Source organism: Trachypithecus francoisi, unplaced genomic scaffold (genome assembly GCF_009764315.1).
Source record: "Trachypithecus francoisi isolate TF-2019V2 unplaced genomic scaffold, Tfra_2.0 Lachesis_group5, whole genome shotgun sequence".
NCBI classification, from domain to species: Eukaryota; Metazoa; Chordata; class Mammalia; order Primates; family Cercopithecidae; genus Trachypithecus; species Trachypithecus francoisi.
The window spans coordinates 100,691,333-100,713,639 of record NW_022681470.1 but is presented as its reverse complement, the minus strand read 5'-3'; the positions used below and the strand labels follow the sequence as shown (position 1 = coordinate 100,713,639).

Below are 22,307 nucleotides of genomic sequence, written 5' to 3'. Positions count from 1 at the left end.
GTTGGCTCATTCTGGCAGTCCAACCTGGCATTGTCTTTGTCTTTACACAATCCTGCATGCAACTTTGTATTTACAATAATCAGGAGCATTTCATCTTTTATTCCATAGCAATAGTTTCAGGGGATCTCCCTACAGATGTCGTTTTGCAAAAGTGATCTCAAAATCAACTCTGAGCTGAAGCCAGGGTGAGGTCACTCACTCCTTGATTTGTGTGGCCTTGGTGGGCCCCAGGAGCACTTCACTGCTTCTCAGAAGAGTACATCTTTTTCATGGAGCTCTTCATCTGAGGGAAGCAGGGAGGAAATGGCCTGTGGAGAGGGAAGGGAGGGCTGCACCAGGGAGCCTAGGTGGGCAGATCTAGGCTCTCAATGCAAAGAACATTTACCACCTGAGAGGTTCTACTCAGTTACTATTGTTAATTTAGGATCTCATCAACAAAAATGGTATAGAAATTTGTTTTCTCATTGGTTATATGTGCACCTACATAATACCATGGTTTTTGCCTCTTGGCTTAGAAGCCTACAATATTTAATATATCTCTAGCCCTTTACAGAAAAATGTTTACTGGACTCTGTAGAGAATAATGCCGCATGCTTTATGGAAAGGGACACTCAGGAATCTCCTTTGCTAATTTTTTTTGTGTTGGATGCTTTTCCTGGCAACAATAAATTCCCTTTCTTGGCTTGTAATGAGTAGTCTCTGGTTGGTTGTCACCTGCAATGAAACAATACATACGGAAACCTCAAAGTAGAAAAATCCTAGAAGAAAACCTAAGAAATACCATTCTTACTTTTGTCTTTTTTTTTTTTTTTGAGACAGAGTCTGGCTCTGTTGCCCAGGCTGCAGTGCAGTCAGTGGCACTCTCGGCTCACACTGCAAGCTCTGCCTCCTGAGTCCACTTCATTCTCCTGCCTCAGCCTCCCGAGTAGCTGGGACTACAGGTACCCACCACCATGCCCAGCTAATTTTTTGTATTTTTAGTAGAGATGGAATTTCACCGTGTTAGCCAGGATGGTCTCCATCTCCAGGCCTCGTGATCCACCCGCCTCGGCCTCCCAAAGTGCTGGGATTACAGGCGTGAGCCACCATTCCCGGCTCTCTCTCTCTCTAGAGACCATCCTGGCCAGCATGGTGAAACCCCATCTCTACTAAAAATACAAAAATTAGATGGGGGTGGTGGCGCGTGCCTGTAATTTCGGCTACTTGGGAGGCTGAGATAGGAGAATTGCTTGAACCAGAGAGTAAGAGGTGGCGATCATCACTCCAGCTGCGACGGAGTGAGAGGAAGAGGGAGAGGGAGAGGGAGAAAGAGAGAAAGAGAGAGAAAGAGAGAGATCCCAGAATCCTGGAGGACCTTGATTTAGGTCCTCATGTCCTAGGCGAGACACCGAAGAGAGGAGGGTAAAGTTGGTCTCACTCTGCATGTTCCTTGAGAGCACAGGAGCATGTGCTGGACAGAAGAAACTTGCCACCGGTTCAGGCATTCTTAAAAGTGGAAGAAATGCTCCATAGGACAGGTTCGAACCACTCACCTCCAAACTTGGAAGCAAGCACACCACCCGACTGCGACACTCGGATGGACAGTCAACTGTCGCTCCGGCCTCACTTTGCAGAGCACGCGCCCATCCAACGCTAGGCGGAGCCACTGCCTTTTGTAGAACAATTGTGCAGGCTCCAAAGCCTTAGAAAACCGGAGAGGTGCATCTTGCCGGCTACGATTGAAATCTGTGCATTGAATGATTCCGAAGCTAGGAGGGCAGCGGAATGGCCTTCGCCCCGTCCTGCCCCTCGCCGGCGTCAGAGCCAGCGTCCGGGGAAAAGCCCGGGTTCGCGACTTCCCAAAGGAAGCAGAACGCCCGTGGGCTCTAGTGATGGCTCTTCCCGTTCTTGGCTCCGCCTTCACCCGACTCTACGCCGCTTGAGCTCCACTCGCTCAACTCGGCTTCGGTCGGTGGGGCGGGAGAGAGAAAGGGTGAAAAGCAGAAATACGGAGAGGCGGGAGAGAAGCAGAGGAGGTGCAGATGAGGACAGCGAGACCACCTAAGAGAGGCCGGTGCAGGGAGGCCCAGGCTGGAGTGGAGGAGATGAGAATTATTCTTGTCCCATATTAGGATTGGGAGGAAGGGAGGGAAAAGCAGAGCGGGCATGAAAGGGAGAAAAACGTGAACCCCCTGTGGCTGGCTGGAACAAAGCCGCCTAATAATCGAAATGTATTGACGTCAAAACTGCTAGAGCAAGCGCTGGCATCGCCGCTTGGCTTGTGGCTCGCCGTGATCGTATAGTGGTTAGTACTCTGCGTTGTGGCCGCAGCAACCTCGGTTCGAATCCGAGTCACGGCAAAGTTGTTCGTCCAGGTAGTCACCTGATCCGTTTTGCTCCCCGCAACCAGGCGCGTCAGGGTAAGGCAGAAATGTCTTCTGCAACATTCTCTTCCAACAACTTTAGGGTGCCGTTTTAATTTCTAAATCTATGGCATATCAAATTCATCTCCTGACCACAGCAAGCTTAGCATCTACTAATGTCCTGATCCCCAGAAAGCTTCTCTATAGTGTAAACACACTGGCAAGAGTTACTTCTCTGCTGTTCAACACCTAAGGGCCCTGTGCCTCCCTCCATTTCTTCCCTACTCCTCTCTTACTGCGTCTCCTTCTCTGTCCTTCTCTCTCTCCTCCGGTACAGCTGAGAATCCCAGAGACACCTGACACAGAAAAGTGGACAGGTGCAGTCTAATCTGTGTCCAAGAACCCAGGTTCTGTGTTGAAAATCTACCTCAGCCCTTGCCTGACCTTGGGTAAGTATCTTAAATTTTATGTGCCTCAACATTTTTCTGTGGAAGGATGGGCCACTTTGCGAACTCTGCCTTACACTGCTGTTGTCAGACATGCCTGGATTTACTGACTATTCAATCAATAATGTAATCACTAGAATTATAAAAATCATTGTCATTGTTCTCTGCCTTATTTGTGAACAATCACTCTCCAGATTGTTTTCACTTTACCTTTGCTTCTTCTAGAACTTCACATAGATGAAATCACAGTGCATCTACTCTGTTCTATGTGCTTCTTTCTCTCTGTATAATGTCTCTGGCTCTATCCATTGCTGAGTGTTGCACATGTTCATTCCTCTTTCATTGCTGAGTAGTATTCCATTGCAGGGAAATAGCACAGTTTTTTTTGCCATTCCCACCCCACCTCTACCCCTATAATGAGCGTTTGGGTATTGGCTATTCCGAATAAACCGGTATTGGTTATTCTGAATAAACTGGTATTGGCTGTTCTGAATAAACCTGCTTTGAACATTCTTCCCAAAAGAGATATTGAGGGTGTCTGTTTTCATGTCTCTTGGGGGAAAACTTAGGTGCAGAATTATGAATACCAAAGAGTGGGATATGTTCAAGTTCATAAAAACTGACAAAACTTGTCCCAAAGTAGTAGTGTCAGTTTACATTTCCACCAATGACGTGTGAGAGTTGTGGTTGTTCTTCATCTTCTCCAAAATTGGATATTTCCTCTCCTTATAAATTTAGCCATGCTACTGGGAGTTATAGTGGTGTCTCAATGTGGTTTTAATTTCCATTTTCCTGATAGCTAATAATATTGAGCACTCTTTTATGTGCTTTGTTGACCTTGTGTGTACTTTTTATTCTAAAGTATCTGTTCAAGTCTTTTACCCATCTAGCACATTTGGGTTGATTTTTTTTTAAAATTTCCAGTTAGGAAGATCTCACCATACATTATAGTTACAGGGTTTGGGGATCAAATAGGTTTTGTGACTATTTTCTCCTCATCTGAGGCTGGCTTGTTTCTTCATTTTCTATGTGGCGTCTTCTGATGAGAAGATATGGCTAATGTTCATGAAATCGAATTTATCAAGTCTTTCCTTTTTGCATGTTTTTTTCTGTGCCCTGTTTAATAAATCTCGTCTACTAACAAGTCACAAAGTATCCTCGAAATGCTTTATACCTTTGGCTTTTAAGTTTTGGTCTATAATGTGCCTCAAGTTACTTTCGAGTGTAATGTGAGGAAGAAATAACCTTTTTGGTCTCCCTCTTCCCCCATGTGAAAGTCCATTAATTGAAACTATTTCTTTTGCCTCATTGAGCTGCTTTTATTGAAAACCTATGGCCAGTCATGGTGGCTCGGGCCTGTAACCCCAGCACTGTGAGAGGCTGAGGCTGGTAAGTCACTTGAGCCCAGGAGTTGGAGACCAGTATGGGCAACATGGCAAAATCTCATGTCTACTGAAATGTGCCTGTAGTATGAGCTACCTGGGAGGCTGAGGCAGGAGGATCCCTTCAGCCTGGGAAGCAGAGTGAGACCTTGTCTCAGAAAATGAAACAAAATTAACAAACAAAAAATCTATGGACCATATATCTGTGAGTCAATTTCAGGTCTCCCAAGTCAGTCTGTTGATGTACTGGTGTCTCCCAATGCCGCTTGCACACTGCCTTGTTTATAACAGCTTAGAGTGAGTCTGAAAGTCAAGTTGTGCAAGTCCTCTGGTTTTGTTCTTTTTCACACAGCACAATAACCTTTGAAATAGGTCATAATTCATGTAACCATCACATAGATCAAGATATGCTGTCACTTCATCCTTCTCATTTCAGTGTGGGACACATGTCGTCGCTCACCTATGCTGATCGCCCCCTTGGGGCCAAGGATCCTCTCTTCTACCCTCTGACGAAAATAAATCTCCAGTTGTCTGCAGGGAGGATGAACACGCAAAAAGTCCACAACACTCAGCACAAAGTCCAGATTTTAGTGGTGGGGTTTGTTGGAAGGAAACTCATGTTTCAGGCCTTTCAAAATCTTAGGAAAAGTTTTCTTTATTTCTAACTGTGAAACGTACAAAGCTTTGGGTCATTTATAATTTCTTATTCTTCTAGAAAGATCACAGGAGACCTAATGTTTGTGTCCCCCCAAAATGCCTTGATTGAAACTCTAACCTTCCCCCACCCACCCCTGGAAAGTGTTAAAATTAGGAGGAGGGGCCTTTGGGAGGTAATTAGATCCAGAAGGTGGAGTCCTCCTGAGTGGGATTAGTGCCCCTATAAAAGGGACACTAGAGAGCTCTCTCTGCCTCTTTCAGCCACCTGTAGATGCAATGGGAAGATGGCATCTACAAGCAGGAAGAGGTTCCTCACCATAACCCTACCATGCTGGCACCTTAATCTTAGACTTCCAAACTCCAGAACTGTGAGAAATGTCTGTTGTGGATGAGCCACCCAGTTTATGGTACATTGTTATAGAAGCTCCAACTAAGACAGAGAAGGAGTCCCATGGAGGGTGTCTAATTTTTGATGCTGGTCATTGAGTTCTTCGAGTGGGATGTTGCAAATTAGAAACTGAGGGAGAACTGACCTTTCCTGCATATGAAAGAAGAGAGTGGAGAGGCAGGGATACAGAATGGGGAAGAATAAGCTGGTACCAGAAAACTGATTTCAGGGTCTGGCACTTGAATGTCTGATTCTGGAGAAAGAGAAGACACTGGTGGGTGTATCCAGAGAAGAAGACCTTCAGTGGAAACAGCAGATGTTTAAAAGCCATTCGATTACGTCTTTCACTTGTTTGTATGTAGACCCTCTTTTCCTATCTTTGTAAGTGTGGCACAGGTGAACTGCATGCGTTTGTTCAATGTGTTTTTGGAATGCATGTGTAAATAAAAATGACTGTGTCATACTTCAGATACTCACCCCGGAACCTCCTAGACTCCCCTTAGGCTCTGCGAAATGCGCATTGAAAGTACAACAGGCCAGTCGTGGGGATTAATTTTTATTGCACATTTCTAGGAAGAGGGAGCAGGAGGAAGAGTGGGACAGTTTCAACAACCCTTGCTATACTCTTACCGAATACATGCTTCTCAACAGATCAGCCCTTACTTCAAATAAGAGCAGTTGGAACAAGAAAAGGTGTTCAGTTGTACCCTTGGAATCCATGGAAATCCTGGGTAGGGAAGCTCGAGTACCACCAACTGGAAAGAAGGGGATGCCTACTAGCTGATTGGGGGCCCATTGTCATAGGCTTTGTCCACTTTGGCAAACAGGAGACAGGGACTCAACTCACCTTTGCCAGCCACTGGAGGACCGGGAGGGAGGACCTTCAGAGGAGGTTAGATCGACTTCATGGTGACTTTAGATCCTGAAACCTCACAGGATTTTTCTTCTCTTCCCTTTGATCTCTCTTCCGCTAAGCCAACCGGACAGGACTCACCGCCTTTCTTTCTGGACAGAAAGGGGTCCCTTGCGGACAGGACCGAAGTGAGCAGCTTGTTTCCCCTACGTGTCTTTTTGGGCCTGGGCTTCTTGGGAGCTTATGCTGACTGGAGACCTACCTCGGGGCGAGTGGGACCAGCAGGAGCCGGGAAGGGTGGGAAGGGTGCGCACTGGGGAGGAGGGTGAGCGCCAGGGGGTCGGGAACCACAGTCACACTCTCCCCTTCCCCCGGCACCGCGCACCTACCCCTTAGGATGCCGAACGAAGTGGCCCCTAAGGCTTCTCTGCAGGCCCAACCGAAACAGGCCTGAAGTTCCAGGAGGGGCAAGCGGATCCTCCTTGAGCGAACCCAGCCTTCGACCTGGCTGGCCCTGGTCAACAGGCTCGGAGGAGGCCGGTTTGGAGGATAGAACGGAAGGAAAGACCTAAAGGTAGAAACTCATGATGTGGAGATGTTAAAAGCCACAAATCCTAAGGTCAACTGTGCCGGGGAGGGAGGGGCTCTCCAGCTGGATCGACCCCTGAGCCTTCATCTGGAAAGTCCTCTGCACAAGCTCAGAGAGCAGGACTAGGCCCACCAATACTCAACAAGGGGCAACTTCAGCCTCACACGCCTTCCCCACTCCCGCTGGGACACTAGGCCACGACTGGGGGAAGCCGGGAGGGAGAATGTTAACCCCTGGCATCTATCTAGTCAGCGGAGGCGACGGATGCTGCTAAACACCTTACAATCCACCGGAGGGCCCTCCCCCACCCCGAAGTAGCTATTCCGCGGAGGTGGAGAAACTCACGTGTAGATCGATGCCCACGCACTTGGCCGATGGGAAATCACGAATTGGTTACCAGTTCGATCTTGGCTCTGAGGAAAAATCTCAAGCGTCAGTTTGTACCACCAACTGGAAAGACGGGGATGCCTACTAGACTGGACGCCTACGGAAACCAGCCTGTCTCGGTTTCCGCATCCGTCTGAGTCCTTTATTATGTCGGGAATGCCAAGGTCTGAGTCCTTTATGATGTTCGGGGTGCCCCGGTCTCACCCCGGGAGCCTCCTCGCTCCTGCCTGCTCCTGGCTACCCAGTGCGAGGTTCTGGCCCCGGCGACCCGCTACTGTCTCTCCATGCGCTGCCGCTTCGCAAAGGCACATCTCTAGGTCAGTGGTCAGGTTCTGCCGGGACTCTGCAACTCGCTCCGGGACTCGTGGCTTTGGTGAGCCTCGCGGAGTGCCGGGTGCGTCGCCTGCGTTCTCCTCTTTTGGAGAAAGGAGGGAGGGAACGGCCTTGTGAGAGGACTCCAGGAGCGACCAGTGACCCCCACAAGTCCCAAGTCTTCCCAGCGCACAGGGAAACTGTCACTTCAGTGGCAAGAAGGTTGAAAATGCCCCATCCTGTGCGTCCCAGGTGATCTAGAGGCTAGAATAGCGCTTTCCCCGGCGCAGTCCCCGGTTCGATTACCAGTCAGGGAATCGTTTTGCACTGACCGCCATTCCGCAGGAATCTTCCTTTACGCCGCTGTAAGCGGGCCTTCTCCAAGGGCCGGAGACAGAACAGTCTCCGCAGTGAGGTGCAAACCCTGGCGAAGGAGGCAAGTCCTGGTGGGTCACCTCTCATGACACAGCGCTCTTATTTACCTCCGTGTCTGTCATCCCCACAAGCGGCTTTACAGAGCGACTGGGCGTCTCGCTCAGGTGTATACCGCCGTGCAGGGATGCCAGCCCTCCTGGAGCTGCACCCAAGAAGCCCACCGTCTCTGCCACCTCCGCCATCCCAGAGGCGCCGATCGGGCTCAGCTGCGAATAACTAAGAGAGAGGCCAAGGCAAGTCGTGGCGTTTGTCCGTGCCGCAAGTTGTCAGCTGACACGGGACGGTCAGCGGAGCCTCCTCACCTCCGTTCGCAGGTAACGTGCTTCTTAGGCCTTCAGAAGAAGCGACTGGAGGAGATGCCTGCGAGGTTGTAAGTGGGGTGAGCGGCGGGTGAGGTCCTCCAAGACCGCGCGTTTGTAGACTGAGCAGTAGAGGTAGGCGATATTTGCTGAGCCAACAAAGACAGCAAGTGGAGTAGGCACAAATGGAAAACTGTGGCCGGTGCCCTAAGCAGAAGGCAGGTGTGAAAATCAGCAGTAGGACGACAAAGCGATGGTACCACAGTCAAATCCCACAGTGTCTACACTCTACCAAGCACTTGCGCACGCTCCCCCTTTTCCATTCAGTACTCCCAAGAGGGGTTCGGAGGAACCCCGCATCCACTGCAAGCTCAGGGGAGAGCGGGAGCCAAGGAGGTGAAGTGCACAGACTCGGCAGAGGCTGCTGGCAGAACCGCGGGGGTGAGAGGGCGCGGTGGCTGCGGGTCGGGAGCCGCTGCTGAAAGGAGGCCTGGGTTGTCCGGAGGAGGGTGACTGTCGATGGAATCTTTGGCGGAGAGTGGTTTGGAAGAATGGCGACGGGCGAGCAGAGGGGAAGGTGGTGACCCTGAGCGTTCGGCCAGGGGAGAGGAGGCTGTACTGTTTCTCCTCTTCCCCTACCCGGCGGAGGACAGACCGTGGTCAGGAAGGGGGTTCTCCCTGAACGAGGTTAGTCCACCGCACTTCGGCTGCGCTGACCCCTGCGATTTCCCCACACGCGGGGCCCTCGTCTGCGGTGCTGTTCGCGCTACCCTGCGGCTGGGTTCGCGCACTCTCTCTCCTGACATGCCTTGGCTCACAGAAGAAGCGGATATCGCCGCCACAGACCCTTCCCGCTCTTCTAGGGATCTTGAGTGCGCTTTCTTGGTTTTCTCACTGAAGTTCTCCAACAGACAGATGTGAGCTCTCGGTCTTTTACACGCTGAATTTGGCTACTGGTAAAAAAGCCCTAACCCAGAGCTTGAGTCTCCTCCCGGCATGCACACGACTCTCCGACTCCCGCCTCCAAGCGTGGCTCTTGGCTCGCGGGTGGGCAGCGTCCACCAAGCGTGGAACCGCGGCAGCCGCAGCCCCTGCAGGCTGGCGGGCCGACACTAGCAGGAGAAAGGACACAAGGCGTCCGTGGTGGGAAAGCATGGGAGACGTCGCTTTCCCACCGGGCGAGAAGGTCTCCCTACAGTCTTTGGAGACAAGATGGATAGAGGCACCCCTTCCAGGAACAAGGCGGCTGCTCCTGAGGCCTGGCTCCGCACAGAGGGTCCTGGGTCTCGCGCGCCCTCTCCCTACCCGCTGTCGCCAGAGCTGCTTCACACATCTCAGCTGGCTTCCTCTTCCGCCTCTGCCTCCTCTTCCTCCCCAGCCGTCGTTGGAACAGCAAGGTCCCCAGCCCGTGGGAAAGTCCTCGCCTCCTCTCCAGCACTTGGAGAGAGAGTTGGATGCACGTCTCTTAACACCAGGAGGACAGAGACCCTGAGGCGGGAGGGGACCCCTTTCCTTGCTGCTTCTCTTGGCACAGCCGGTCCAGGGGGCTGGCTCAGGGCCTAGGACTCCTCGCTCCTCCTAGAAGGCCTGGGTCACGTGGCCCAGGAGCTGGCCACATGGGCATCTCCCGCACTGCTCCTCAGGGAACGGGAGGCATTATCGTGCAGGGCCCACTCTTACCCATGAAAGACGCTCGGGAAATGCTCCCGCGGAAGCTGGAGCTCTACGCGCTTGACCACTTCGGGGTGAAGCTTCCGTCTGCCCATCCTTCCTTCGGAGGGTCTGGGGGAGAGGAGAAATGCTCCAGGACGATGCCCTTTGCAGTGTCTTAGCCGAGACTAGAGGAAAGGAGGGTGCATCTTCCTGGAAGAAGGTGGCCCGAGGCCTGAGGTCGCAGGGAGGCTTGCGGAGCAGGAGCGCCCTCTCTCCACCCGAGCTATCCGGTGGCTTCCTTCATCCCTCTTGCTCTCTCTCCTACTCCGGCTCTTCTATCCTGGTGTTCTTTGAATGCCTGTCTTCCTTTTGTGCCACGGAACTTCTCATGTCCGCTACGTTACTCCTTTCCTTGGTTGTTCTGAACTTTAAATAAGGTAAGGTATGTTACCTTATGCATTTTTCATTGTTAAAAACAGACAATACTGATGATTCAGATGATGTTACTGATGAAAATAATAACAGAAGACAATTATTGAGCATTTATGGCACTCTTACATACATGGGGTATTGAATATTTTATGCTAAAGGAATTTGAGGAAATATTTATGCTAAAGGAATTTGAGAAAACAACAGAAGCAGGAAGGTGACTGTCACCCTCCCCCTGCCTTTATTCCCTGAAGCCGATCATAACACTCTCATGTGAGAGGTGCCCTCTCTGTACCCACAGGAAAGGTGCATCCTGGAGTGTGAAGACACAGGGACACAGAGAAGAGCCTGAACACAGAGGCCTGGCTACGTTTTCCCCAGTTTCTTACTGTTAGGTCATACTTTTTTTATCTTATCATACTTCTCCATAAGTATCCACTCTTCATAAAACATACTGTTAAAAAACAACAACAACAACTGAGATTTAGCTGTTTCCACAGGTCTTCATTTCCTTTGAAGGCACTCTTGTCATGTAAAACTTACATTAAATAAATACATATGCTCTTCTCTTGCTAGTCTGTCATATATATTATATATTTATAAAAGTATATATGCTTATATGTAATTTATATAGATAATATGTAACTATATATACTTTTATAAAATTGAGCTTAGACTCTATTTTACAAATATTCCATTTAATAGTGCATGAGCCGGGCGCGGTGGCTCAAGCCTGTAATCCCAGCACTTTGGGAGGCCGAGATGGGCGGATCACGAGGTCAGGAGATCGAGTCCATCCTGGCTAACACGGTGAAACCCCGTCTCTACTAAAAAATACAAAAAACTAGCCGGGCGATGTGGCGGGCGCCTGTAGTCCCAGCTACGTGGGAGGCTGAGGCAGGAGAATGGTGTGAACCCGGGAGGCGGAGCTTGCAGTGAGCTGAGATCCGGCCACTGCACTCCAGCCTGGGCGGCAGAGTGAGACTCCGTCTCAAAAAAAAAAAAAAAATAGTGCATGAATTTAACTGAAGACACAGAGACAGAAACAGAAATCAAGGAAAACCTGAACTCTCAATCACAGATAGACACTTTTCTAAGGCTAAACATACACTACATTAAGTAGAAGACATTAAGATTTGGAGTTTTTTTTTCTCTTTTCATATAGTATATGTTTTATTAGTTTGTACTAACATATTCTCATATCACAAAGGCAGTTTAGTGGAAGAATCTTCCTTCTGATATTTGAATCATCTGAAACAACACAAACAGAACTATACATTCAAAATAATTCTCATTTGGATAACAAAAAAAGACAAGTTAAACAACAAAAAAACTTTTCCTTTCTCACAGGTGGACATTGAAGTGAACCTAATTCGGTTTTCCTTTTCAAAGCCCCCATAAACAAAAGTAGTTTAAAACCTATTTAAAATGAATAAAAGATTAGTTTACTCAACTACCAGTCTTCAGCACCATTTTCTCTTTTCTGTTGTTTGGATGTAGGTTCTTGTTTGCCTGTTTCTTCTCTTGCTCTTTTCACGGGTCCAGTTGCACCATTTTCATCATGTTCATCATGACCAAATTTCATTTTCTTGCCCTGAAACTGTACTTTTTCTTTACCAGACCCAGGATAGGCAGCTTTATTATCCTTTCGTTTTCCTTTAAATCTGCAACTTTTTGACTTCCATATGTTTAGGGATTCTTGTTGGTCTTCTGTTATTTTCTTCAGTGCTTCTTTTTCCACCTCCCCTTCTAGTACTTCCCAAGTCACTTCTTTATTCCATAATTGTAGGTTACCATTATTTGCATCTTTGGCTTTACCCAATGCTTCCTTGGCTTTTTCTTTAAATAGAATTATTCCCTCTTTTGCTCCCCTGATGAAGTCTATCTATTTTATTTCACCATGATTTGAGAAAGGGATGTGTAAATCTTCTCTACAGGTCTGATCATCTAAATCACCTGAAAACTTCAGCAAGCATCCAATCATTTTTTCTAGAGATTTCATTTCAGCATCTTCTAATAACTTTTTTTTTTTTTTTTTTTTTTTTTTTTTTTTTTTTTTTTTTTGAGACGGAGTCTCGCTCTGTCACCCAGGCTGGAGTGCAGTGGCCAGATCTCAGCTCACTGCAAGCTCCGCCTCCGGGGTTCACGCCATTCTCCTGCCTCAGCCTCCCAGTAGCTGGGACTACAGGCGCCGCCTCGTCGCCCGGCTAGTTTTTTGTATTCTTTAGTAGAGACGGGGTTTCACCGTATTAGCCAGGATGGTCTCGATCTCCTGACCTTGTGATCCGCCCGTCTCGGCCTCCCAAAGTGCTGGGATTACAAGCTTGAGCCACCGCACCCGGCCCTTCTAATAACTTTTGATTTGCTTCTTGCTCTCGTTTAGCTCTTAATTTAGCTTCCACTTTATTTTGTTTTCTTACTTCATTTATTTATTTATTTATTTAGGCAAAGTAATTATCCTTGAAAAGTATTAGCAGGCCTGTGTCTTTGTACTTCTGGCCAGGGGCCTCTACAAACTTCTTAGTAGATTCAATGCTATCACACACAACAAAAGTTGATCCCTTAAATGTTTTATGCAACGTTCTTCTCATCTGAATATTTAGTACTTGACCTTTATCTTCTAACCATTCTTTTATGTCATCGAGAGTTGCATCAGTTTGGAAGCCTTTAATATAAACAGATCTGTTTCTTCACATCATTTTTGTACTCATCAGTCACTTCAGGTAGGGGTTTGCTTGGAGACCTTCTGATTTGAGTTTTATCTTCACTGATTTCCATGAGTCCTGCCTCGGATTTGCTCGGTGTTTCCACAATTACATTAAAGTCTGTTGTTAGACAGTTCATCCTGTTGAATTTTATCATTATCTCCAAAGATACCCAGCCTTCGTCCAGTTTCATCTGTTCCTTTAAAAGCTTGTCCCATGGTAAATTGAAGTCTTCAAAATAATATTCAATTTGATGACAGATTTTGGCCTCCAGGGCAGCCATCTTTTCATTATCACCATTTTCAGCATTGTGGCTGTCTTTAAAGTTCCAGTCCCACAGAGCCATGCTACAGGCTCACAAACAGCAACAGCAACAGCAACGACTCCTGGAGTGATTGTCTTATTACTTTTTACAATTAAGTTGATTAAGGTGTGAGTTGACTATGGTACAATGCATCCATTTCAAGTTGATGACGTGTCTATTACTCTAAAAGGTCCTTTCATGCGCTTTGCAGTCAGTCCCACCCTCCCCCTGACCCCAGCAATCAATGATGTAGTTTCTGTCACTATATGATGTAGTTTCTGTCACTATATGTTAGTTTTACCTGTTCTAGAAATTCACCTTGATGGCGCCACACAGGATGCACTCTTTTCATCACTCGGCATGAGGTTTTTGAGATTATCCATGCTATCTCATGTTTTGTAATGTGTCCCATTTTATTGCTGGGTAGTTCAGGTAATTGGAGTAGATCGCAGCGCATTCTGCTGACAGGTGAGACTGCGGTTCTGACCTGCGGCCCTCTGTGAATATGCGCAAGGGCACCTGGGCTCCGAGCCGTTCCCATCCACAAAGTAAGCTTGTTATGTCTACAACCGAAGATGGACACAGAGCCCCAGAGATCCTGCTTTCATCCCAAAGAACAGCACCTGTCTGCGTAGAGTTTCTACCTGGCTCTATGAGGTGAGAACACATTCCCTGCCAGCACAGAAATCCTATAAACACCGGTGGGTGCTGCAGTTAGAAGCAGAGGCTGTGTGAAGGGTGACTGTAGAGGCCTCGGAAAAACACGAAGATTTTCACAGAGCGTGAGAACCCAGGAGACTGGAGACCATGGACCAATCTCTGCTAAAAGCAGCCCCACGTAGAAAGGAAAGAGTTCTGGGGCCCTCGCGCTAGTTAACTTGTGTTAAACAATCTCACTATGGCTGTCCCTTAGAATTTCTCTGGCGGCAAGGACAGCAGTGTGTTACTTTCTATTTCATAGCCTCCTAACTACAAGGAAAACACTTGGGATACCATCCAGGATGTAACGCAGTAGAAACTAACAATAACCACTGCGTGCAGTCTATCCTTCCGCACTGAAAACAAACAAACAAACAAACAATATATATATATATAATCATAAGTATTCTTTCCAAGGGGCTCAGGAAAGAAAGAAAAACAAGAGCGTCTACATGGATGGAGTTAGCAAACAGAGAGCGGGGATTGTAACCATGGCCCAACTTATTTTCTCTAATTCCCTGAAGTTTATTCCACACCTGGTTACACCTTAAGGCATTTAGCAATATTCTCAATATCTAGACCAACAAAACTCTGAAGTGAGAGGGACTCCCAAGACAGTAGCAGTGGGAACAGAGCAGAGTTCAGAGAGCAAAGAGCAGATGGGAATGGAAGGTCTTGGCAGGGTGGCAGCCCATGAGACACAGAGGTAAGACCAGACAGATGTGACAGCAGCTGCTGGAGAGAACAAATAGGGAAGAGAAAAGCAATGGGAAAATGAGCTGTCATCATAGACAGAAATAAGAAGTGAGTGCAGCTAAGAGCCATAGATGTGATTACCTTCGTACCCCAAGCTTGTAGGCCAGGGAATTTGCATGCCAGTCTCCACTTGCTGAATGGCAGTTTTCTTTTGATCATCTTTGGTTTTAGGACACTTGAGGCATGAATGTAGCCAATGACTTGATACCCATGTGTGTTGTCAGCTGAGCCTTCAAGAGCCTCACCTTCCAGCTGGGGAGGGTTCTTCATTCCAAGGGAAGGCTCTAAACCCAACTCTGAAAATGAAACCACACCTAACAGGGTTCACTGTCATCCATGATCTTATTGTGACTTTCTCTTCCACCCAAGAAGATCATCAGAGAAGGAAAGTGGCCTTGAATAAGAAAGTCCAAGGGGTAAAGGGAAGTCAAGGAAGACATTTTGGTATTTTCTGCATTGTTGATTTTTCATGCATCACCCAGTAATGACAAGACTGCCAGGAGGAAAAGGTGATCCCAGTTGACAAACATATTCAAGAAACTTAAGATTAATAAACACAAGTAGCTTCCAGGTAGACAAGGCAAAGGCAAGGAAGTCACAGTGGATACAGGCTGTGTTTTGGGAGGGAGGAGATTCTAAAAATCAAGCAAAATCAACATTAAATGAACATATGAGAGAAAAGAATTGGAAAGACTAAACATGGGATATTGATGAAACGATCATACAGATATGTATACAGCATATGTACACATTTTATTAAAAATACATGCCAAATATACATAATGTACATGACAAATGACATAAATGCATATATTTATATATAAAAATCTATTGGAAGAAAGTATTACATAGGGATGTGGAGGATGTTGAATTAACATTATAATCACTAACACTATAATCTGGTCCATTGAAATTGGAAAAAAATTCAGAAATATAAGATGAATGAGAGAGGGAAGACATGGTGAGAAACAAATGCCCTATTAGACAGCAGGGAGAAGTCACCAGGTAAAGGAGAATGAAACAAAAGGCTTTCACTCTGTCCTCTTGCCTGGAGCCTGGTTAGTGCTCTGGACTCCTGGGGAAGCCAGCAGGTGAGAGTGTTGGAGCCAACGGGGTGAGTCCTGACTGGGAATCCATGGAGAAGCAAAAGAGACATCAGTGGAAGAAATCAGTGTAAATACTCAAAGTTATCAGGGCATGTGTCAGGGACTACGCATCCCCCAACACTCAATGAGCATCTTTCATGTGTCCTCTCCATGGACCCAGATGTTGCTCATTACCTCACGTGACCCTCCTTCCTCTTGAGGACGTGGGTCTCCTTATTCCTCAGCTGAGGGCATTGCCTGACAGATGAGCACCAGGCAGCCCCAGGGGCTCCAGGAGGAAATATTGAGTGGGACGGAGAGTAAGGATGAACATGACCCAGGGTTAAGGAAATCTGAGCAGAAGTGGATCCCTGGGAGATGGAAAGTGAGGACATGGCTGTGGACGTGAGTGGAGATGACGAACTAAATGGAGTTTCATAAAAGAGACAGATTTGTACACTTTCCAAGAGAAGGTTGCCCTTTTATTCTTTTATTTCAAAACAAGGGGGAAAAAAACACAGAGCAAGAAGCTGGGTATGTCAGGAGACTGACTTGTGGGCCCAGGATTTGCACTTTTACTGAATGTGCCTAATAGGTTGTTACTGAAAGTGCTCGATAGGGGAAAATTGACTTTAAAAGGGATGCTGACGGAGAGGAAGAAAACTGGCAAAAGAGACTGTCTAAGAAAACACAGAAAGGGGGTCCCTAGAAAGTAGAGATCCTAACAGTTACTCTTCCTCAGTTGAAACAACGAATGTCAAGTCATTTCCTAAGTGTTAACTTACCAGAAAGATAACAGAATTAGATAACATCTATTCACAGATTTATTGAGCAATTTTAACTGAATTAGTCCTTTGGAAATTATCATAATTAATGTTATCAGCAATGATTGAATGTAGATATTATTTTTCAGGTCTTTCAGATGACAGAACTGAGATGTAAATGCCAACACCACAAATGACTTGGCCGAGGTGAATAATGGGTAAGGGTTAAACCCAGGACCTGAGAGCAGATTTGATCCTAAACCCCAGGCTCTTGCTCACCTCACTGGGCTGCAACATTGTGGATTTCTACTTGACTCTGAGGGAGCAAGAAGAGACCTCATTGCCTCTTCCCCTCACAGCACCATGATCACCAACACCCGGATTAGAGCTTCCTGGTCCCCTTTCCTTCACTACCTTGGAAGGGCCATTGCTTCCCAGGATCAGCGTTGACTGTGAAGCTGCAGGTGGTGGAGGAAACGCCCCGCTTGGCTAAGCCATAGCCACAGTCAAACCCTTGATCCAGCTGCAGTCACAGACAATTGGGCACCAGGGTTCTCAGCTCCAGCTGTGCCTGTGAAGCCTGCACTTCTGACAGGTGGTGGCTCAAGTCTCCACTCCAAGGCCTATAAGGACAGGCTGCCTGGGTGGGAGCTGAAAGGAGAAGGGGCTTTAGTAGGAACACTCTCAGTTTTCCCTTTGTTAATCATGCCCAGAACACCCATCTCTGGCATTTCCGCCTCTGAGGTAAGCCACCCAGTGGCCCAGGCCACAAAGACAGACATCATGTGTCACCTTCCTGTCTGTGCCTGGGGATGCTGAGATGGAAGGTACCTAGGCTGGATGTTACTGAAGTGAAAATCCCCCACTTCAGCCTAGAGGGCTTTGGATTGGCTAACAAGGCCATGCCGATTATTCTGTTATTGTTAATATCCATCCTGCAGCCTAGAAAGAATGTTCTGGAGAGCCTTCAGAGCATAGGAAATGCTGTTTTTCTCAACACACAGGAGTATAAGAACAGAGGAGGACTTAAAGCCTCCAGGCTTTGGGAAGGAACCATAGAAAAGTGTTTTGGGACACCGTAGACCGGCAGTCTCCAAACTTTTTGCCCCAGGGGCTGGTTTCATGGAAGACAACTTTTCCTTCTATCAGGGGTGGGGGACATGAGAAGAGGGAAGGATCATTTCGGAATGAAACTGTTCCACCTCAGATCATCAGGCATTAATTACATTCTCATAAGGAGCACACAATCTAGATCCCTTCCACGCACACTTCACAATAGGGTTTGTGCTTCTATGAGAATCTAATGCCACCGCTGATCTGACAGGAGGCGGGGCTCAAGCTGGAACGCTCGCTTGCCGGCTGCTCATATCCTGCTGTGCGGCCTGGTGCCTAACAGGCCCAGGACAGGTAGCTGACCACAGCCCTGGGGGCTTGGGGCGCCCTGCAATAGACCAAATACTTCATGAGTTGAGCTTTTTAGGGTTCTGGAATATTTTGAATTTCCGTTGCCTATAATGGTTTTACCACTTACCCACATATATACATCTTGCTGCCATATAGTGGGTGTCCGCAGCCATAAGCAATGTTGTAGAGGGACCAGTCCCCTCACGGACACTTAGGGGCCACAGGTATTACCGATCAGCATGTGTGATTCTGTAGGGAGATAACACCGAGCACAGTCCTCATCTTACCCGCTCCTCCAGTGGGGTCCGGGCAGCACCCCTCATAAAAATTATCGCTATTTCCACAGGAAGAGGAAATCACACTCTCAGAAAGTGGACTAAGGAAAGACTTCCAGTGGCCTCACGCCAGTCCAGATCTGCCTCAGAAGAGGGACGGGGCGCGCAGGGCCTGATCCACGTTCCTGCAGGGCTCCTCTCTCTCCTCCCCTCTGCACATCCTCATTCTCACCAAGATTTCTCTAAGTTTTATTAAAAATGTCTTTCATCTATCTGTTGTCTTTCATCTTCCTGAGAGCACAGACTCATCACTGATGCCTGGCTTCATACACACCCCCAACTGCTATCTCTGATTCTGCCATCTCCACACTAGCAATTATCTCTGCAATTTTATTGCCAAGAAATCCTGTTCTTTCCACATTCCTACTCTGCTTCTGAAACCCCTCTCTCCACTGCCCACTGCATGACTCTCCCCACTTACCCTGCCTTTGTGCTCCTTCTAACTTCTGCCCCATGTTCCTATCCAGCATCACCTCCCATCCCTTCCTCATACAGACTCTTCCCTGGAGTCAGGCTGGCCCCTCCCTGGCGCAGCCCTGCATGGAGTGCTTTCTAGCTTCTGGGCCTTTGTCCCTGAGCCCTTCGCTCCACCTCATGTGGCCTCCTTAGCTGCTCAGGGTACAGTTTACTGATCATTAACCATCACTTAGGACACTCAGTGTGACTTCATGGTAGTTCATATTGGGCAGATGGGGAAACATCTCAAAAGGACAAATCTGGTTGGGGAAGGCTGGTCAAACCCAGGCTTCCCATTCTTGTCCTCTGCATGTGTGATTTAGAATCAATGTCTAGGAATGTTTTTAATTCTAAACACTTAATTTTGTTAGGTCCTTTTATCTCTCTTTCTCAGAATACTAAGTCTTCTTAAGCTTATACTTTTAATATTCTTTGCATTTTCAGAAGAAAACAAAAAACGTCTCAAACTTCTGAAACACTGTACATATTATTAGTTGAGCGGGTGGGGAAAAGTCCTCAATAAGTGATCGAGTTATGATTTAGGTTGTATTCTCGCTGATTCTACTGTGACTTTCTCTGAAGCGAGAGGATGGGTGGAGCACATCAATTCTGGCACCACGACTGGGATCACAGCTGTGCATAGTACAGACTCTTCACAGGTTATCATCAGAACCCACACACAGGATGCCTCCTGGTGCAACTGAGACAGTGCTTTCATGCATCTCAGCCTGTCCGCATGAATGAATGTGGCCTCTGCTGGCCTATGTTTCATGATGTCCTGGCAGAGCTGGCCCATATCACAGGCATCTCACTTCTGAGACATGTGTCTGAGCATTTCCCTTCCTCATCCTGGCAGCCCTGGTCCTGACCGGGGTGTTCCTGAGACAAAGCCCAGTAACTTTACAAGGGCTCTAACACTGCCATGTTGAGAGCAGAAACCCAAGTGATACAAGGTAGGAACAGATCAGCACCTTTCACCCCCTGAGAAATTTTCCGGTAAGCACCTTCTAGAGCTGTAGGTCCCCCTGGGGGGATGAGAGGAACCACTGGTTCTGCTCACAAAGTGCACCAAGGTGTTTATCACTGGGTTACCTGCGTCAGGGAATATAGGAGTTCTTTGTACCAGACCAGCAAATTTTCTGTTCCAGCTTGAAATCATTTCCAACAAATTTGCTACAAAGGGAAAAATCTTGAGCACCCATCCTAGCCCAGTCTCTGAGAGATCCCACTGCAGAGAAATGACAGCAACCGCACCATGGAGTCAGGCAGACATGGGGCCCATGTTCTCACTGTGACTAGTTGGGGCATCCTGGGCAAGCAAAGGGACCTTGCTGAGCCTCAGCATCCTCAGCTCTAACATGGAGATGCCACTGCCCATTTGGGAGTGCCTCTTGAGCACTGTATGGATTATAGCAAGGACAGAGCTTTCTTGGCCAAGGGCAAGGTGTACAACAGGTGGAAGGACAATGTGTATTTTACTTCGTTTTATGAATTGCTGTGATCCTACAAAATCCTTTGCTTCTTTGAAACTGAAGGAGAAATGAAACACAGGAAAGAGGATGGTTCCAGCAGGAAAGGTGCTTACTGACCAAAATAGAATGGAAGACAAAAGTTTCAGTCACAACTCTCATTACAACATATTCAGATGGGGACATCACACAGTTACTTGCTCGTCCTACAAGAGTTTTGATGGGTAAAACTACTAACAATCCACATGAAATTCCCAGAATAATGGTATAAAAACCAGAATGAGTGAGAAGAAAATTGTTTTTTTTTCCTTACACACCCTATGAAACTGCAACCTCAAGGGGCACTTGCTCACAGGAGGAGTTTGCCGGAGATCATGGGGATGAGAACCACTGCGCTTCGCTCATCAGCTAGGCCAGCACCTGATCAGGGACACTAGTTGTTGATGGTTTACATGAGAACACAGCCCTGAGACAGCACATGATTGAAACCACAAACCCACACATAAGAGAAACCACCGGGGCTCTACGGAGGATGCAAGCCATGGCCATGCATGGAGGAAGGGACGCTAACTGCTTCAGTGGAGGGAAGCCACCTCAGAGGAGGTAGTAGAGAATCTGGTTTGAAACACAGGAATCATGAAACAGCCCTCCAAAATAATGGGGGAAAACTGCAGGCACAGGTGGATGGCCAGAGAAGAGAGAAGGGCGCTGTTCAGGATATGTGATGAGAAGGGTGCTGCTCAACATAATGTCTGAAAAGAAAGATGCCCTATCTTAAGGAATGAAGTCTGTTATACAAAATTCTCCAGGTGAGCTGTTGCGGTCAAGAGTATGCAGTGACTGCATGGAAACTTGAGATTTTATGGAAAAGTATTGAGCGCATTCTTTTCATGATCACTGTATGCTGTGTGTCCTGAGGGCATTAACGCAAAGTGTCCTGTTACTCCCTCATCAGTGTGTCACCTGGACAATGCACTGAGCTCTCTCTCTCTCTCTCTCTCTCTCTCTGTCTGTCTTTCTCTTTCATCCTTTTCCATTTGGCCCTGTTCTGTCCCAACATGAAGGCAATAATTTGTTACCTCATTAAAGGATCTATCCTTTTCTTTTTTTAACCACTTCCTTATGCTACCCATGAAATCTAGTTGGGGCTCTGTGGTGTCTGATTTCCCCTGGCTGATTCTTTAGTTTTTCCTACTTTTCCAGGCTCAGCAGAGAGCTGCTGGAGGTGGAAGAGCCTGAAGTCTTGCAGGACTCACTGGATAGATGTTATTCGACTCCTTCCAGTTATCTTGAACTGCCTGACTCATGCCAGCCCTACAGAAGTGCCTTTTACTCATTGGAGGAACAGCACGTTGGCTTGGCTCTTGACATGGACAGTGAGTACCTTACTATGAAGGTGATAAGGCTCCACCTGGTCTTCCAGATAGGGGTCATATTCCTGCACTAAGCAGCCCTTACTAAGCTGAGAGATGTCATTGCCGCAGGCAGGACCTATAGGCACATGTAGGTTTGAATGAAACTCTAGTTCCATTTGGAAGCCCAGACATAGGATGGGTCAGTGGGCATGGCTCTATTCCATTCTCAGACCATGCAGTGGCAACCTGTGCTCAGTCTGAAGACACTGGACCCAAGTTAGGTGTGACACGTTCACATAACTATGCAGCACATGCCGGGAGTGATCTGTCAGATATTCTAATTTGAACCAGGTATCTCTGGGTAGCTACAAAGTTCCTCAGGGATTTCATTTTATAGGCAAGTCTCTGAGCTTCTATGCCTGCTCAAGGTCAGTGTCATCTTTGTGTTTAGCTCATGCAAAGGTGTTACCCTGGTTTCAATTAACCTAACCCCATTCTTTGTATCTTCAATGTCTGCTTTTTTAACTGATGTGTCTGTTACCTTTTGTTTTGGTTTTGGAAGCAGGACTGAGCCTCGTCACTTTTTGATGCCGTGAATAACCAATTTTTTTTTATAGAACCAAATACTTAATTTTGACTCAAGGGTTTGTTGATTTTCTCCCTCATTGTAATTTCAGTGTCTAAAATCCTCGCCTTTGTGAACAAGCTGGGTATTTGATGAGACAGGGCTGAATACTGAAGTTTTTTTTTCCAGAAATTATTTTGGGTGTTTGCTTTGAATCAAACACCGCAGAGCCCCAGCT

At 47.3% G+C, this 22,307-nt stretch overlaps 1 non-coding gene and 2 pseudogenes across 1 annotated transcript; 2 read left to right on the top strand and 1 right to left on the bottom strand.

Annotated features, from left to right (window-relative positions):
- The first annotated feature begins 2,267 nt into the window (after nucleotides 1-2,267).
- TRNAH-GUG lies at nucleotides 2,268-2,339 on the top strand. The gene has a single exon. It is a non-coding gene; the product is annotated as a tRNA-His (tRNA).
- A 6,382-nt stretch (nucleotides 2,340-8,721) lies between these two features.
- Nucleotides 8,722-8,846, top strand: LOC117076900 (annotated as a pseudogene).
- Nucleotides 8,847-11,587: 2,741 nt separating this feature from the next.
- Nucleotides 11,588-13,258, bottom strand: LOC117075483 (annotated as a pseudogene).
- Between the last annotated feature and the right edge of the window lie 9,049 nt (nucleotides 13,259-22,307).